General features: G+C 48.5%; 1 protein-coding gene across 2 annotated transcripts in view; it reads right to left on the minus strand.

The window, feature by feature from the left end:
- The window catches only part of LOC110500461 (shootin-1), a 36,958-nt gene extending 30,027 nt beyond the window's left edge, over nt 1-6,931 (minus strand). Inside the window, exon 1 of one of the 2 annotated variants that reach the window (XM_036957888.1) lies at nt 6,692-6,931. The gene's annotated coding sequence lies outside the window, so the exon portion shown is untranslated. Of the gene's footprint in view, nt 1-5,231; nt 5,332-6,691 lie in introns of those variants that run through there. The other variant, XM_036957887.1, reaches the window with a different exon arrangement.
- Nucleotides 6,932-14,747: the final 7,816 nt, after the last annotated feature.

Below are 14,747 nucleotides of genomic sequence, written 5' to 3' on the forward strand. Positions count from 1 at the left end.
ATAGTCTGATGGGTGAAAATATTAGTCTATCACTTGTGAATGATGCCCAGCGTGTTCAGTACTTTTTCAAAACATAGTCACACACCTCATGTAGCCTAGCCCATAGGCGTATATGTTTTGATAAGGTTTGTATCACAACTAAAGTGGCCAAATAACTTCTAACTGGCATACATAGGTGGCGTGTGAGTTTCAAGTTTGGGGAAGATCATTTTCACAAATAAAAAAAATCAGCTTTATATTAAAGCATTATATGTATAATTGCATTTGCGGTCACTTTTGAGAACAGTGTTTTCCAGATAATTGATTGCGTTTTGGAACATTCGCACTTATAGCCTTCTGCCGTGTGTGCATTGATGCACTTATAATGTGAAGAAATAGTCTAAAATAGCCTGAAATCTTAATCGAACTCACGGCATGTCTCAGTAAAGCTGGATTACATACTCTCTCGCTAACCTTCACCCTCCCCTGCACTCTCTCTCTCTCCTTTCACCTTCTCCTGCCCTTTCTCCCCTTTCACCTAATCCTGCCCTGTATCCTTACACCTTCTCCTGCCCTCTCTTTCCTTACACCTTCTCCTGCCCTATCTCTCCCCTTTTACCTTCTCCTACCCTCTCTCTCTCTCCTTTCACCTTCCCTCTCTCTCTCTCCTTTCACCTTCTCCTGCCCTCTCTCTCTCCTTTCACCTTCTCCTGCCCTTTCTCCCCTTTCACCTAATCCTGCCCTGTATCCTTACACCTTCTCCTGCCCTCTCTTTCCTTACACCTTCTCCTGCCCTATCTCTCCCCTTTTACCTTCTCCTACCCTCTCTCTCTCTCCTTTCACCTTCTCCTGCCCTTTCTCCCCTTTCACCTAATCCTGCCCTGTATCCTTACACCTTCTCCTGCCCTCTCTTTCCTTACACCTTCTCCTGCCCTATCTCTCCCCTTTTACCTTCTCCTACCCGCTCTCTCTCTCCTTTCACCTTCTCCTACCCTCTCTCTCTCTCCTTTCACCTTCTCCTAACCTCTCTCTCTCTCTCCTTTCACCTTCTCCTGCCCTGTCTCCTTACACCTTCTCCTGCCCTTTCTCTCTCCTTTCACCTTCTCCAGCCCTGTCTCCTTACACCTTCTCCTGCCCTCTCTCTCTTCTTACACCTTCTCCTGCCCTCTCTCTCTCCTTTCACATTATCCTGCCCTTTCTCTCTCCTTTCAGCTTCTCTTGCCCTCTCCCTCTCCTTTCACCTTCTCCTGCCCTCTCTCTCTCCTTTCACGTTATCCTGCCCTTTCTCTCTCCTTTCAGCTTCTCTTGCCCTCTCCCTCTCCTTTCACATTCTCCTACCCTCTCTCTCTCTCCTTTCACCTTCTCCTACCCTCTCTCTCTCTCTTTTCACGTTCTCCTGCCCCCTCTCTCTCCTTTCACCTTCTCCTGCCCTCTCGCTCTCCTTTCACCTTCTCCTGCCCTCTCTCTCTCTCTCTCCTTTCACCTTATCTTGCCCTCTCTCTCCTTTCACCTTCTCCTGCCCTTTCTCTCTCCTTTCACCTTCTCCTGCCCTCTCTCTCTCTCTCCTTTCACCTTCTCCTACCCTCTCTCTCTCTCCTTTCACGTTCTCCTGCCCCCTCTCTCTCCTTTCACCTTCTCCTGCCCTCTCTCTCCTTTCACCTTCTCTTACCCTCTCTCTCTCTCTCCTTTCACCTTCTCCTGCCCTTTCTCCCCTTTCACCTAATCCTGCCCTGTATCCTTACACCTTCTCCTATCCTCTCTTTCCTTACACCTTCTCCTGCCCTATCTCTCCCCTTTTACCTTCTCCTACCCGCTCTCTCTCTCCTTTCACCTTCTCCTACCCTCTCTCTCTCTCCTTTCACCTTCTCCTAACCTCTCTCTCTCTCTCCTTTCACCTTCTCCTGCCCTGTCTCCTTACACCTTCTCCTGCCCTTTCTCTCTCCTTTCACCTTCTCCAGCCCTGTCTCCTTACACCTTCTCCTGCCCTCTCTCTCTTCTTACACCTTCTCCTGCCCTCTCTCTCTCCTTTCACATTATCCTGCCCTTTCTCTCTCCTTTCAGCTTCTCTTGCCCTCTCCCTCTCCTTTCACCTTCTCCTGCCCTCTCTCTCTCCTTTCACGTTATCCTGCCCTTTCTCTCTCCTTTCAGCTTCTCTTGCCCTCTCCCTCTCCTTTCACATTCTCCTACCCTATCTCTCTCTCCTTACACCTTCTCCTGCCCTTTCTCTCTCCTTTCACCTTCTCCAGCCCTGTCTCCTTACACCTTCTCCTGCCCTTTCTCTCTCCTTTCACCTTCTCCTGCCCTCTCTCTCTCTCTCCTTTCACCTTCTCCTACCCTCTCTCTCTCTCCTTTCACGTTCTCCTGCCCCCTCTCTCTCCTTTCACCTTCTCCTGCCCTCTCTCTCCTTTCACCTTCTCCTGCCCTCTCTCTCCTTTCACCTTCTCCTACCCTCTCTCTCTCTCCTTTCACCTTCTCCTACCCTCTCTCTCTCTCCTTTCACCTTCTCCTACCCTCTCTCTCTCTCTCCTTTCACGTTCTCCTGCCCCCTCTCTCTCCTTTCACCTTCTCCTGCCCTCTCTCTCCTTTCACCTTTTCCTGCCCTCTCGCTCTCCTTTCACCTTCTCCTGCCCTCTCTCTCTCCTTTCACCTTCTCCTGCCCGCTCTCTCTCCTTACACCTTCTCCTGCCCTCTCTCTCTCCTTTCACGTTATCCTGCCCTTTCTCTCTCCTTTCAGCTTCTCTTGCCCCTCTCTCTCCTTTCACCTTCTCCTGCCCTCTCTCTCCTTTCACCTTCTCCTGCCCTCTCTCTCTCCTTTCACCTTCTCCTGCCCTCTCTCCTTTCACCTTCTCCTGCCCTCTTTCTCCTTTCACCTTCTCCTGCCCCTCTCTCTCATTTTACCTTCTCCTGCCCTCTCTCTCCTTTCACCTTCTCCTGCCCTCTCTCTCCTTTCACCTTCTCCTGCCCTCTCTCTCATTTCACCTTCTCCTGCCCTCTCTCTCTCCTTTCACCTTCTCCTGCCCTCTCTCTCCTTTCACCTTCTCCTGCCCTCTCTCTCCTTTCACCTTCTCCTGCCCTCTCTCTCCTTTCACCTTCTCCTGCCCTGTCTCCTTGCACCTTATCCTGCCCTCTGTCTCCTTTCACCTTCTCCTGCCCTCTTTCTCCTTTCACCTTCTCCTGCCCTGTCTCCTTGCACCTTATCCTGCCCTCTCTCTCCTTTCACCTTCTCCTAACCTCTCTCTCTCTCTCCTTTCACGTTCTCCTGCCCTGTCTCCTTACACCTTCTCCTGCCCTTTCTCTCTCCTTTCACCTTCTCCAGCCCTGTCTCCTTACACCTTCTCCTGCCCTCTCTCTCTTCTTACACCTTCTCCTGCCCTCTCTCTCTCCTTTCACATTATCCTGCCCTTTCTCTCTCCTTTCACATTCTCCTACCCTCTCTCTCTCCTTTCACCTTCTCCTACCCCCTCTCTCTCTCTTTTCACGTTCTCCTGCCCCCTCTCTCTCCTTTCACCTTCTCCTGCCCTCCCGCTCTCCTTTCACCTTCTCCTGCCCTCTCTCTCTCTCCTTTCACCTTATCTTGCCCTCTCTCTCCTTTCACCTTCTCCTGCCCTTTCTCTCTCCTTTCACCTTCTCCTGCCCTCTCTCTCTCTCTCCTTTCACCTTCTCCTACCCTCTCTCTCTCTCCTTTCACGTTCTCCTGCCCCCTCTCTCTCCTTTCACCTTCTCCTGCCCTCCCTCTCCTTTCACCTTCTCCTACCCTCTCTCTCTCTCCTTTCACCTTCTCCTACCCTCTCTCTCTCTCTCCTTTCACATTCTCCTGCCCTCTCTCTCTCCTTTCACCTTCTCCTACCCTCTCTCTCGCTCCTTTCACCTTCTCCTACCCTCTCTCTCTCTCCTTTCACCTTCTCCTACCCTCTCTCTCTCTCTCCTTTCACGTTCTCCTGCCCCCTCTCTCTCCTTTCACCTTCTCCTGCCCTCTCTCTCCTTTCACCTTCTCCTGCCCTCTCGCTCTCCTTTCACCTTCTCCTGCCCTCTCTCTCTCCTTTCACCTTCTCCTGCCCGCTCTCTCTCCTTACACCTTCTCCTGCCCTCTCTCTCTCCTTTCACGTTATCCTGCCCTTTCTCTCTCCTTTCAGCTTCTCTTGCCCCTCTCTCTCCTTTCACCTTCTCCTGCCCTCTCTCTCCTTTCACCTTCTCCTGCCCTCTCTCTCTCCTTTCACCTTCTCCTGCCCTCTCTCCTTTCACCTTCTCCTGCCCTCTTCCTCCTTTCACCTTCTCCTGCCCCTCTCTCTCATTTGACCTTCTCCTGCCCTCTCTCTCCTTTCACCTTCTCCTGCCCTCTCTCTCCTTTCACCTTCTCCTGCCCTCTCTCTCATTTCACCTTCTCCTGCCCTCTCTCTCTCCTTTCACCTTCTCCTGCCCTCTCTCTCCTTTCACCTTCTCCTGCCCTCTCTCTCCTTTCACCTTCTCCTGCCCTCTCTCTCCTTTCACCTTCTCCTGCCCTCTCTCTCCTTTCACCTTCTCCTGCCCTCTTTCTCCTTTCACCTTCTCCTGCCCTGTCTCCTTGCACCTTCTCCTGCCCTTTCTCTCTCCTTTCACGTTATCCTGCCCTCTCGCTCTCCTTTCACCTTCTCCTGCCCCTCTCTCTCCTTTCACCTTCTCCTGCCCTCTCTCCTTTCACCTTCTCCTGCCCTCTCTCTCCTTTCACCTTCTCCTGCCCTTTCTCTCCCCTTTCACCTTCTCCTGCCCTCTCTCTCTCCTTTCACCTTCTCCTGCCCTCTCTCCTTTCACCTTATCCTGCCCTCTCTCTCATTTCACCTTCTCCTGCCCTTTCTCTCCCCTTTCACCTTCTCCTGCCCTGTCTCTCCTTTTATCCTACCTCTTCTTTCACCCTCTCCTGCCCTGTCTGTCCCTCTGCCTCCATCTGTTATTTGCTAATCAACAAACCACAAGTGAACCAAACGTTAGCTAGCGATGACGCAATACCCCATTTTCCACTTGCTTCACTGTCTATCACATCACCAGATCAATTCCCATCCATTGATATCACAGAAGTTTCACCTAAATCTACCAATCAGTTCCACTGATTCCTCACAAATCAATTCTCTCACTAGCCGAACAGTTCTTTCCCTTCCCTCCCGCTCCCATCCCCCCGCTCGTTAATCACACACAATCACACGTCGACAAAGACATGAGAATCAACCAGAGAGGTGGCGGTAATAATGACAGAGCTCTAAAGACTATACTCTACTCACCCCCTGTGTGCTCTGCTGCACTAGCACCTGTGTTAAGCCCTGTGGCTCGAAGCTCCCCCACTTAACACTCTCTGTAGTGTCCACTGAGCTGCCGGGAGGAGATCTCCAAGCCCCTCTCTACTCTTTACTTCCCCTGTCCTGGGCTAGACAGCTGTGGGGGCTTCGATGTGTAAACCCCCCTTCTCCCTCTCTGCCTACCCTCTTTCCTTCCCTATCTCCATCTCTCCCCCTCTTTCTTCTCCCCCTCTCTCCCCCCTCTCTGTCTTTCTCCTACTATTACACTATCTCTCTCACTCTCTCTTTCTCACCCTCGCCGAATCTCTCTCTCTCTCTATCTCTCTCTCTTCCTTCCTCTCCCCTTCCCTTCCCTCTCTCCCCTTCCCTCTCTATTCCCCCCATCTCTTTCTCCCTCCCTCTCTACCTCTCCCTCTCGCCCTCCCTCTCTCCCTCCCTCCATGCAGCTGTGTTGGTGTTGGTGGAACCTTGACCCTTATTAGTTCTGACATGCAGGAGCACTGATTCTGTAAAGGTTGTGACCCCTCAAAGTAGGCCTTGGCAAGGCTTAGTCCAGAGAGACTCACACATCTGCGTGCCCCAGTCCTGTTCCACAGAGCTGCGATTGTCCCACTGTGTATGCACACATCCCCTTCACACACACACACACATACGGGTATACACGGAAATTTATACACATACACAGGTGTACACGCACATATGCACACACACACATACAGGATTACACATGCAAACAAATTGACACATTACGAGCGTACACACACGCACGCACGCACACACGCACGCACACACACACACACACACACACACACACACACACACACACACACACACACACACACACACACACACACACACACACACACACACACACACACACACACACACCCTCCCCACCAACCACTCCACTGGCCCTGCATTCAACATGCTGACAACATCCCCTCCCTCCTCCTCCCCCTCCTCTTCTTTCCCTCCTCTTCTTCCCAAACTGCACCAACTGACCGCGCGGCTTCAAGGGCCTCAGATGTGCAGTGAGAGAAATCGCCTTTAATTGGACTACTGCTGCAAGGCTTGGGAAAAGACCTGCTCCCCATTCTTTCTCTCTCTCTCTCTGTTTTTACTATTTCTCTCTCTCTCTTTCTCCCTCTCCCTCGCTGGTTCTGTCTTCTCTCCCTCTCTGGTTCTGTCTTCTCTCCCTCTCCCTCTCTGGCTCTGTCTTCTCTCCCTCTCTGGCTCTGTCTTCTCTCCCTCTCTGGCTCTGTCTTCTCTCCCTCTCTGGCTCTGTCTTCTCTCCCTCTCTCTATACTATTTTGTAGTGGTGCAACACAACAATTGTTGGCATTCGGCTCTGCCACCAGACCACTCCATCAGGCCCTGTTGACCCCTACACCCCTGAGGTCACAGTGGCCAGCGGGTTGCCCTCATTAGTGCCGGGGGGTACTCACCTCTGCCTGGCTGGCTGTCACCATGTACACCCTGTACCTCCTGGATCTATATTCTCCTGTAGAGAGCCACGACCACACAGGAGCAGTGTCTACTGATCCAGCACCACCAAGGACCCCAAGAATAGTAGCTGCTGCGTGTACTAATGAGGAAAATAATAAACTAAACTAATCTCACATAAACACCCACCTTATAAGTCTACTCTGATTCTACATCATTAAAGATCATTCATCCATATTCATTTCCAGGTCCACCTTCAACACATCAACACACACACACCTCTTTGTCCCACCAGTTCTCTTTTCCTGGTGGAAGAAACGATTGGGAGAGGGAAAGGGGGTTAGATGGAGGGAGGGAGGGCCCTCATTCCCTTTTGAATAGACGTGTGAACAAAAGCCTGTTCAAACTGTCGGGGGTAGAGCCTTGGGTGTTTACTGCTCTTGTATCTATAACCAACAAATCAAGACTTTGGCCCCCTCCGCCGCTTCCCCTCACCCCCGTGCCCTTCCATGGCCTCCTCCATCGCTGTATTGGGAACAGCAAATTAAGGACCGGTCCATCTGGGTGTTATGACCAATTACGGGGGAAGCTGTCAGCCCAGATTAGAGCCTGATGAGGAAGGAGGGCGTATGAGGGGTTATTTTATTAGAGAGATACCAGGAGAAGGGATAGAAAGTGATGGGGGAGAGAGATGTGATGGGGTGGGAGAGAAAGAGAGGGATGGGGATCGAGAGAGATGGGAGAGAGGGATAGAGAGAGGCTCTGTGTGTGTGTGTGTGTGCGTGATGCGTGCGTGCATGCGAGAGAGAGAGAGAAGATGGATAGATGGATGGATTGAGAGTATGGAGAGAGAGAGGGTGAGAGAACAAGAAGGAGAGAGATGGGTAGAGAGAGAGGGTGAGAGAACAAGGAGAGAGATGGGGAGAGAGAGAGCGAGAGAGAGAAAGAGCGAGAGAGAGAAAGAGAGAGCGAGAGAGAGAGAGCGAAAGAGAGAGAGGTCTATGGTGGACTATCGTTGTTCTTACACTTTGAGACTTTATAAGATCCTAAGGATACTTGGGGAATATACATTATCTGGATTTAGGCCTGGATATGTTTAGGCTTAAGTGATCCACGGTGGTGTAGCGGTCCCTGGAGAAGTGTGTATACTCAAACGATTAACAAAAAATATCCAAAGGCCCCGCCCGGGTAAGGAAAGGTGCCCTGTGTGAAACAATTCTACGGAGAAACAGTGACTTACACTTTCAGTCAGGCCAACCCAAGCTGAACTGTGCAGTAGGCGAATGGCAGGTTTACCATTGAAACAGATACATGTCAAGAAGTCACAGGTTTACCATTGAAACAGATACATGTCAAGAAGTCACAGGTTTACCATTGAAACAGATACATGTCAAGAAGTCACAGGTTTACCATTGAAACAGATACATGTCAAGAAGTCACAGGTTTACCATTGAAACAGATACATGTCAAGAAGTCACAGGTTTACCATTGAAACAGATACATGTCAAGAAGTCACAGGTTTACCATTGAAACAGATACATGTCAAGAAGTCACAGGTTTACCATTGAAACAGATACATGTCAAGAAGTCACAGGTTTACCATTGAAACAGATACATGTCAAGAAGTCACAGGTTTACCATTGAAACAGATACATGTCAAGAAGTCACAGGTTTACCATTTGTCACATCTTTTTCAGGTTTTCACACTTTTTATCAGAAAACAAGCACTGTTGTTGGTTTAGCAGTGTCTCTGTAGCACATGAGTTGGAGTTTGCAAAAGAAATGGCCCGGCTACTGGATTGACGCAAAAAAAAATCCTGATATCATTCTGACCGGTAAGCACGGTCTACGTTGTAGCTACTGTAGTAGACATTTAATGTATCAAATTACCTCTCGTCACGTCAGCCATTGCAGACCTTAGAGAGCCATTTATAACTTGTAAGAAATGTCCAGATCAACTAGCCCATGTCTGCTAACGTTTTTTTAGCTAGATTTTTCAGCCCATAGATTGTGTTGTAATACTTGACTCACTCAAATGTCAGAAGAGTACACAATAGACATGACAAATGTATGGAATAGCAAGGAAATTTGCTTTAAAAGATGTTACATTTTCTCTGCACCCCATGACACAATGTGTAGAATTGCAGGAAATAAGCTTGAATTAAACCTGTGGATGTTCCCTAACGCTGGAAGGCGGGCCTGAGTGTACTTAGTGCCCTTCCCTATTGTCTCTGCTCACTGGCATAAGCAATGATTTTCTGTAGCATTTTCTCCGGACAGCTTTCCTCTCTTTGGGGGACTCTAACAAAGGATCCGTCATTCACTTTTTGCTCCATCGGAATGCTGAAAGACCCATCAACCAAAACCCCTCCTTCCTCCCCCTATTCCTCATCCCCCATCCCGCCTTTCTCTCGCTGCTTTTTGAGGGCTCCCAATTTGCAAAGGCCAGGTGTGCCTGGACCCAGAGTTAGCCAGCGAGGGGGTTGGTGAGGGGGTGAGGTGGTGAGCGGGTGGTGGGCCCCACAAAGGGGGTTCCACAAAGGGGGTTCCACAAAGGGGGTTCCACAAAGGGGGTTCCACGAGCGTTGCTGAGAGCACTGGTGTGGACTGTTCTCTGGTCCAGTGGTGGGGTAGCGACTCGCTACTGGCGATGGTACAGGATCAGAAGCTGGGTGGGTGGATGACAAGGGGAGAGGGGTGAGGGGTGAGCAGGGACAAACTAATTGGCACTAATTGAATTGGATGTGCCGATCAGATAGGGAAGCCGTGGAGGTAATCTGAAGTGTCACAGCAGATAACGCCGGGCCGGCCCAGAGTGTCCGCCTCATACAGCCGTCTGTAACATAGCCTGAGAGAGGGCACTGGCCTCCTTTGTCGTCGCCACAATAGGGAGGCGAGCGGGACCTGGCAGTTACAGAGAGGAGCGCTGGGCTCCACAGGTTAGGGAGGAAAGCGGGGAGAGGGGGGAGTTTGGACCAGCATTTGTCAGATGTTTTAAACTTCAGTTTAACTCAACTTGGTAAAGTAAACTTGGGTTTAATTTAGCTCTCCTTAAATCCTTTGAATTGATGTGATCGGCATTGTTTATTGGGTAGTGGAGAAGTCTTGTGAGAGTTTATGGAAACGAATTTCCACTACGCACTGAGGTGGACATAGAAACATGCAAATGGTGTAAGAAAAAGAGAGTGAGCGAGAGGTTTAGAAACCACAAGATGAATTGTGTGTGTGATGAGGGAGAGGGAGAGAGAGAGAGAGAGAGAGAGAGAGAGGGAGGGAGAGGGAGAGAAGCACAGCAAAGCCACTAAACCTCACAGAGGTAGGTGGAGACATGGAGCCCACCGCTCCTCTCTGTAACCGCCAGGGTGGAGACCATGGAGTCAAGGCCAACTCGAACCCACACCCTATAAAAACACTTTTTTAAAGAGAGCAAGAGAGGAAGAGAGAGAGAGAGAGATTATTTTAAAGCCCTAGAAAAGAGAGAGGTGGAAGAGAGAGTTAAGGTTTGTTTCGCTGTGTTTTCGATTCTCTTGTTATGTTGCCTGCCAATCAATCATCCAGTAGTGTCTGAAATTGCAGTCTGCCCCAAAGAAAAATAACATATTAATTGGCAAGCAATGAAGAAAAAAAAAATAATGTAAAAAATTTGACTTAATGTCTAACAAATATACAGGCCTTTACACAACATACAAACCTAAAGAGAATTATCAAGGAATCGTCCTTGGTTTGGAGGAATTAGTCTGGTGAAAACAGGGATCACCAGGTCCAAGGAGACTTTTTATTTGTTTTGTATGGCCATGACATTTTTCCCATTAAAAAGATGAGCTTTCAATGTATTGCATTGATGCCAGCGCAGGAAGAAGCTCAATATGTCATTTTAAACTTGTATTCCTTGCCTCACAATCCCTTTTATACGGACCCAGACTCATTTACCTTCTGAAAGGATTATGAGATTGAAAATAGGGGGGAGAGGGGGGGGGGGGGGGGGGGGGTTCACTGTGGACAGATGTATGTGATGTGTGAGCTTTGATGATTTCTCTGTCGACTTTTTGTTGTTGTTGTGAAGGAGTCACAAAAGTGTTGGAGTGACACACAAGTTACACAAGCATAAAAACAGCACAATGTGTAGTTTGACCCGATATCGTGAACATTTTGTAAAGTTTATATGAGAGATGCAGACCTGTACACTGTCCAAAAAAGTGTACAAATCCACAACTGAGGCTAAATGCAAGAATAGAGAGACAATTAGCTACAAAATACACACAGAACAAAAATATAAACACAACACGAAAAGTGTTGGTATCGTGTTTCATGAGTTGAAATAAAATTATCCCTGAAATGTTCCTAACGCACAAAAAGCGTGTTTCTCTAAAATGTTGTGCGCAAATTTGTTTACATCCATGTTAGTGAGCATTTCATCTTTGCCACGATAATCCATCCACCTGACAGGTGTGGCATATCAAGAAGCTGATTAAACAGCATGATCATTACACAGTTGCACCTTGTTCTGGGGACAATAAAAGGCCATTCTAAAGCGTGCACAATGCCACAGATGTCTGCATTTTGAGGGAGCAGGCAATTGACATGCTGACTGCAGGAATGTCCACCAGAGCTGTTGCCAGAGAATGTAATGTTCATTTCTCTACCATAAGCAATGTCGTTTTAGAGAATTGGGCAGTACGTCCAACCGGCCTCACAAGCACAGACCACGTGTAACCACACCAGCCCAGGACCTCCAAATCCGGTTTCTTCACCTGCGGGATCGTCTAAGTCCAGCAACGAGGACAGCTGATGAAACCGCGGGTATGCACAAACGGTCAGAAATCGTCTCGCGGTAGCTCATCTGCGTGTTCGCCGTCCTCACCAGGGTCTTGACCCCGACTGAAGTTTGGCGTCGTAACCGACTTCAGTGGGCAACCGCTCACCTCCGATGGCCACTGGTATGCTGGAGAAGTGTGCTCTTCAAGGATGAATCCCGGTTCCAACTGTACCGGGCAGATGGCAGTCAGGTGGACGAGTGGTTTGCTGATGTCAGCATTGTGAACAGAGTGCCCCATGGTGGTGGTGGAGTTATGGTATAGGCAGGCATAAGCTACGGACAACGAACACAATAGAGCCCTTTCTGTGTTCGCGAACATTGCCGCATGAGGGCAAGTTGGTGGCAGAACAAAGGAGAGTTCTGATAGAACACCAACAAAAACAAATCTCTATTTGCATGTTACTCACGAGTACATTTCACACTACTTTTGGATTATAAGGAGATTTTAAGGCTTGTATGAATTCCCTCCTTAAAAATATCATGTTTGTGTCATCATCGCAAATCAACTGCCCTATACTTAAAAAAACACCCCCAACTTCAATCAGTAAAATGGCAATTTGGCTAGCTTCTGCCACAGCCAATATCAATGAGCGTTAGCATTCTAGCTAACAACTGCTGCAGCCAAAATAGTTATTTTGCAAAGATCACAACCAAATATAATCTTAGCGACTGTTCAAGCAAGAATCAAAACATAATTGTAAGCGTATGAGAAGCCCAAAATGGGCGCAAATGGCGATGACTTTCTTACTGACGCTAAGAGTTACGTGACATCAGTGTGTCGTGTACTGGAAAAGGGTGTATTGCATTTATCAATGGCAATTTGAATGCCCAGAGATACCGAGACGAGATCCTGAGGACCCCTGTTGTTCCATTTACCCGCCATGTCGCAAGGATCTGTACACAATTCCTGGAAGATGAAAATGTCCTAGTTCTTCCATGGCATGCATTCTCAATGGGTGACAAAAAAACAGCCCCAGACCATTATTCCTCCTCCACCAAACTTTACAGTTGGCACTGTGAATTCAGGCAGGTAGTATTCTTCTGGCATCCGCCAAACCCAGATTAGTCCGTCATACTGCCAGATGGTGAAGCGTGATTCACCACTCCAGAGAACGCGTTTCCACTGCTCCAGAGTCCAATGGCGGCAAGCTTTACACCACTCCAACCGACTCTTGGCATTGCATATAGTGATCTTAGGCTTGTGTGTGCGGCTGCTTGGCCATGGAAACACATTTCATGAAGCTCCCGACAAATAGTTATTGTGCTGAAGTTGCTTCCAAAGACAGTTTGAAACTCGTAATGAGGTCAGGCGATGGACAGCACCCGGCAGTCCCGTTCTGTGAGCTTGTGTGGCCTACCATTTCATGGCTGAATCATTGTTGATCCTAGACGTTTCCACTTCACAATAACAGCACTTACAATTGACCGGGACAGTTCTAGCAGGGCAGAAATTTGACAAACTGACTTGTTGGAAAGGTGGCATCCTATGACGATGCAACGTTGAAACTTACTGAGCTCTACAGTAAGTCCATTCTCCTGCCAATGTTTGTCTATGAAGATTGCCTGGCTGTGTGCTTGATTTTATACACCTGTCAGCAACAGGTGTGGCAAAAAAAAACAAGAATCCACTAATTTGGGGTGTCCACATACTATTGTATATACTGTGTAGTGTATTTCAGGATGTTGTGTATACCTGGAAATAATCAGACTTCATGTAACCATAACAGTTTTGAAAACATAGCTTGCCCAGAAAAAGTGATCTCTTGGTACATCACACTCCGGGTATGGGATAAGTTGAGCCGCAGGACAGGGTAAGTTAAGGCCGGTTGGATGTACTGCCAAATTCTCTAAATTTCAGTGCTGAATTAAATATTACCACTACCTTTTTGAAACCATGTCTATCTTTATTTTCCAAATACAATTCGATTGAGTACATGTTTAAGTGAATGACAACAGAGACAACATGGAATTTTATTAAATAGTTTGGGGTACAGGCCTCCCGAGTAGCGCAGCAGTCTGCATCACATTGCTTGAGGCGTCACTACAGACCCGGGTTCGATCCCAGGCTGTGTCACAACCGGCCGTGACCGGGAGACCCATAGGGCGGCACACAATTGGCCCAGCATCGTCCGGGTTAGGGGAGGGTTTGGCCAGGGGGGGCGTTAATCAGCTCATTGTGCTTTAGCGACTCCTTGTGGCGAGCCGAGCGCCTGCAGTCTGACTTCAGTCGTCAGTTGGACGGCGTTTCCTCCGACACATTGGTGCAGCTGGCTTCCAGGTTAAGAGGGCGGATGTTAAGAAGAGCGGTTTGGCCGGGTCATGTTTCGGAGGACGCATGACTCAACCTTCGCCTCTCCTGAGCCCGTTGGGGAGTTGCAGCGATGAGACAAGATCGCAATTGGATATCACAAAAAGGAGGTATAAAATGTTTTCAACATTTTTGGGGTAGGCCTCGTCTCAGAGGAAGGCTCCTCTGAGCCAGATGCTGACGACAGGCTGGAAGAGTGGTGATCCGATGACAGGCTTTTAGTTGGTGGTGGTGGTGGGGAGGTGAAAGGTCATTGAAGACTGTTGCAAAACAGCAAGTGAGAGACGCAAGGGGTGAGTTGACATATAAATAATCCCCTAGATTCATGCCCATTGGTTGAAAGAACGGAAAGTGATTATTGCATGAGTGGGCCCTTAGGTTATTCAGAAAGCGCAGTGGAATTGCCTTAGTGTGCCATGCTCATAGGCTGAATTTAATGAATGTCCTTCAGCACGCTTGCTAATAGTGAAGGAGGAGGAGAGACGTGACGCTACGCTGACGAGGTCAATTTAATAACACTACCATGGAAATACCTGCTATTCTAATGAGGTAGTGTTAGACACTACCACAAAAATACCTGCTATGCCTATGACATAGGAAGCGTTGTGAATTATATTGTCCTTACTGCGTAAATGTACAAGTGGCGAGCCATTCAGACCAGCCTTACAGATTGAACTACATTTCAACACAATCACAATCCTTTTTTGGTCTTGTAATCATTTGAAGCATCTTTTAAAACAGACTTAACACCTAACAAACACTTTGAACTTTTGTTTTTAGCACTTTGCATCTTTGAAGAACACCTGGGAAGAAAACACTTACATTTTCTCAACTTGCCATTGGCTCAACCATTGGCTCAACTTAACCCAAGGTAAACAGTTTGACTATATCAGCCCACACAGCTACAGGGATGCACTTCCATGCTAGGTTTAGT

The sequence above is a fragment of the Oncorhynchus mykiss genome, chromosome 21 (assembly GCF_013265735.2).
Source record: "Oncorhynchus mykiss isolate Arlee chromosome 21, USDA_OmykA_1.1, whole genome shotgun sequence".
Taxonomy (NCBI): Eukaryota; Metazoa; Chordata; class Actinopteri; order Salmoniformes; family Salmonidae; genus Oncorhynchus; species Oncorhynchus mykiss.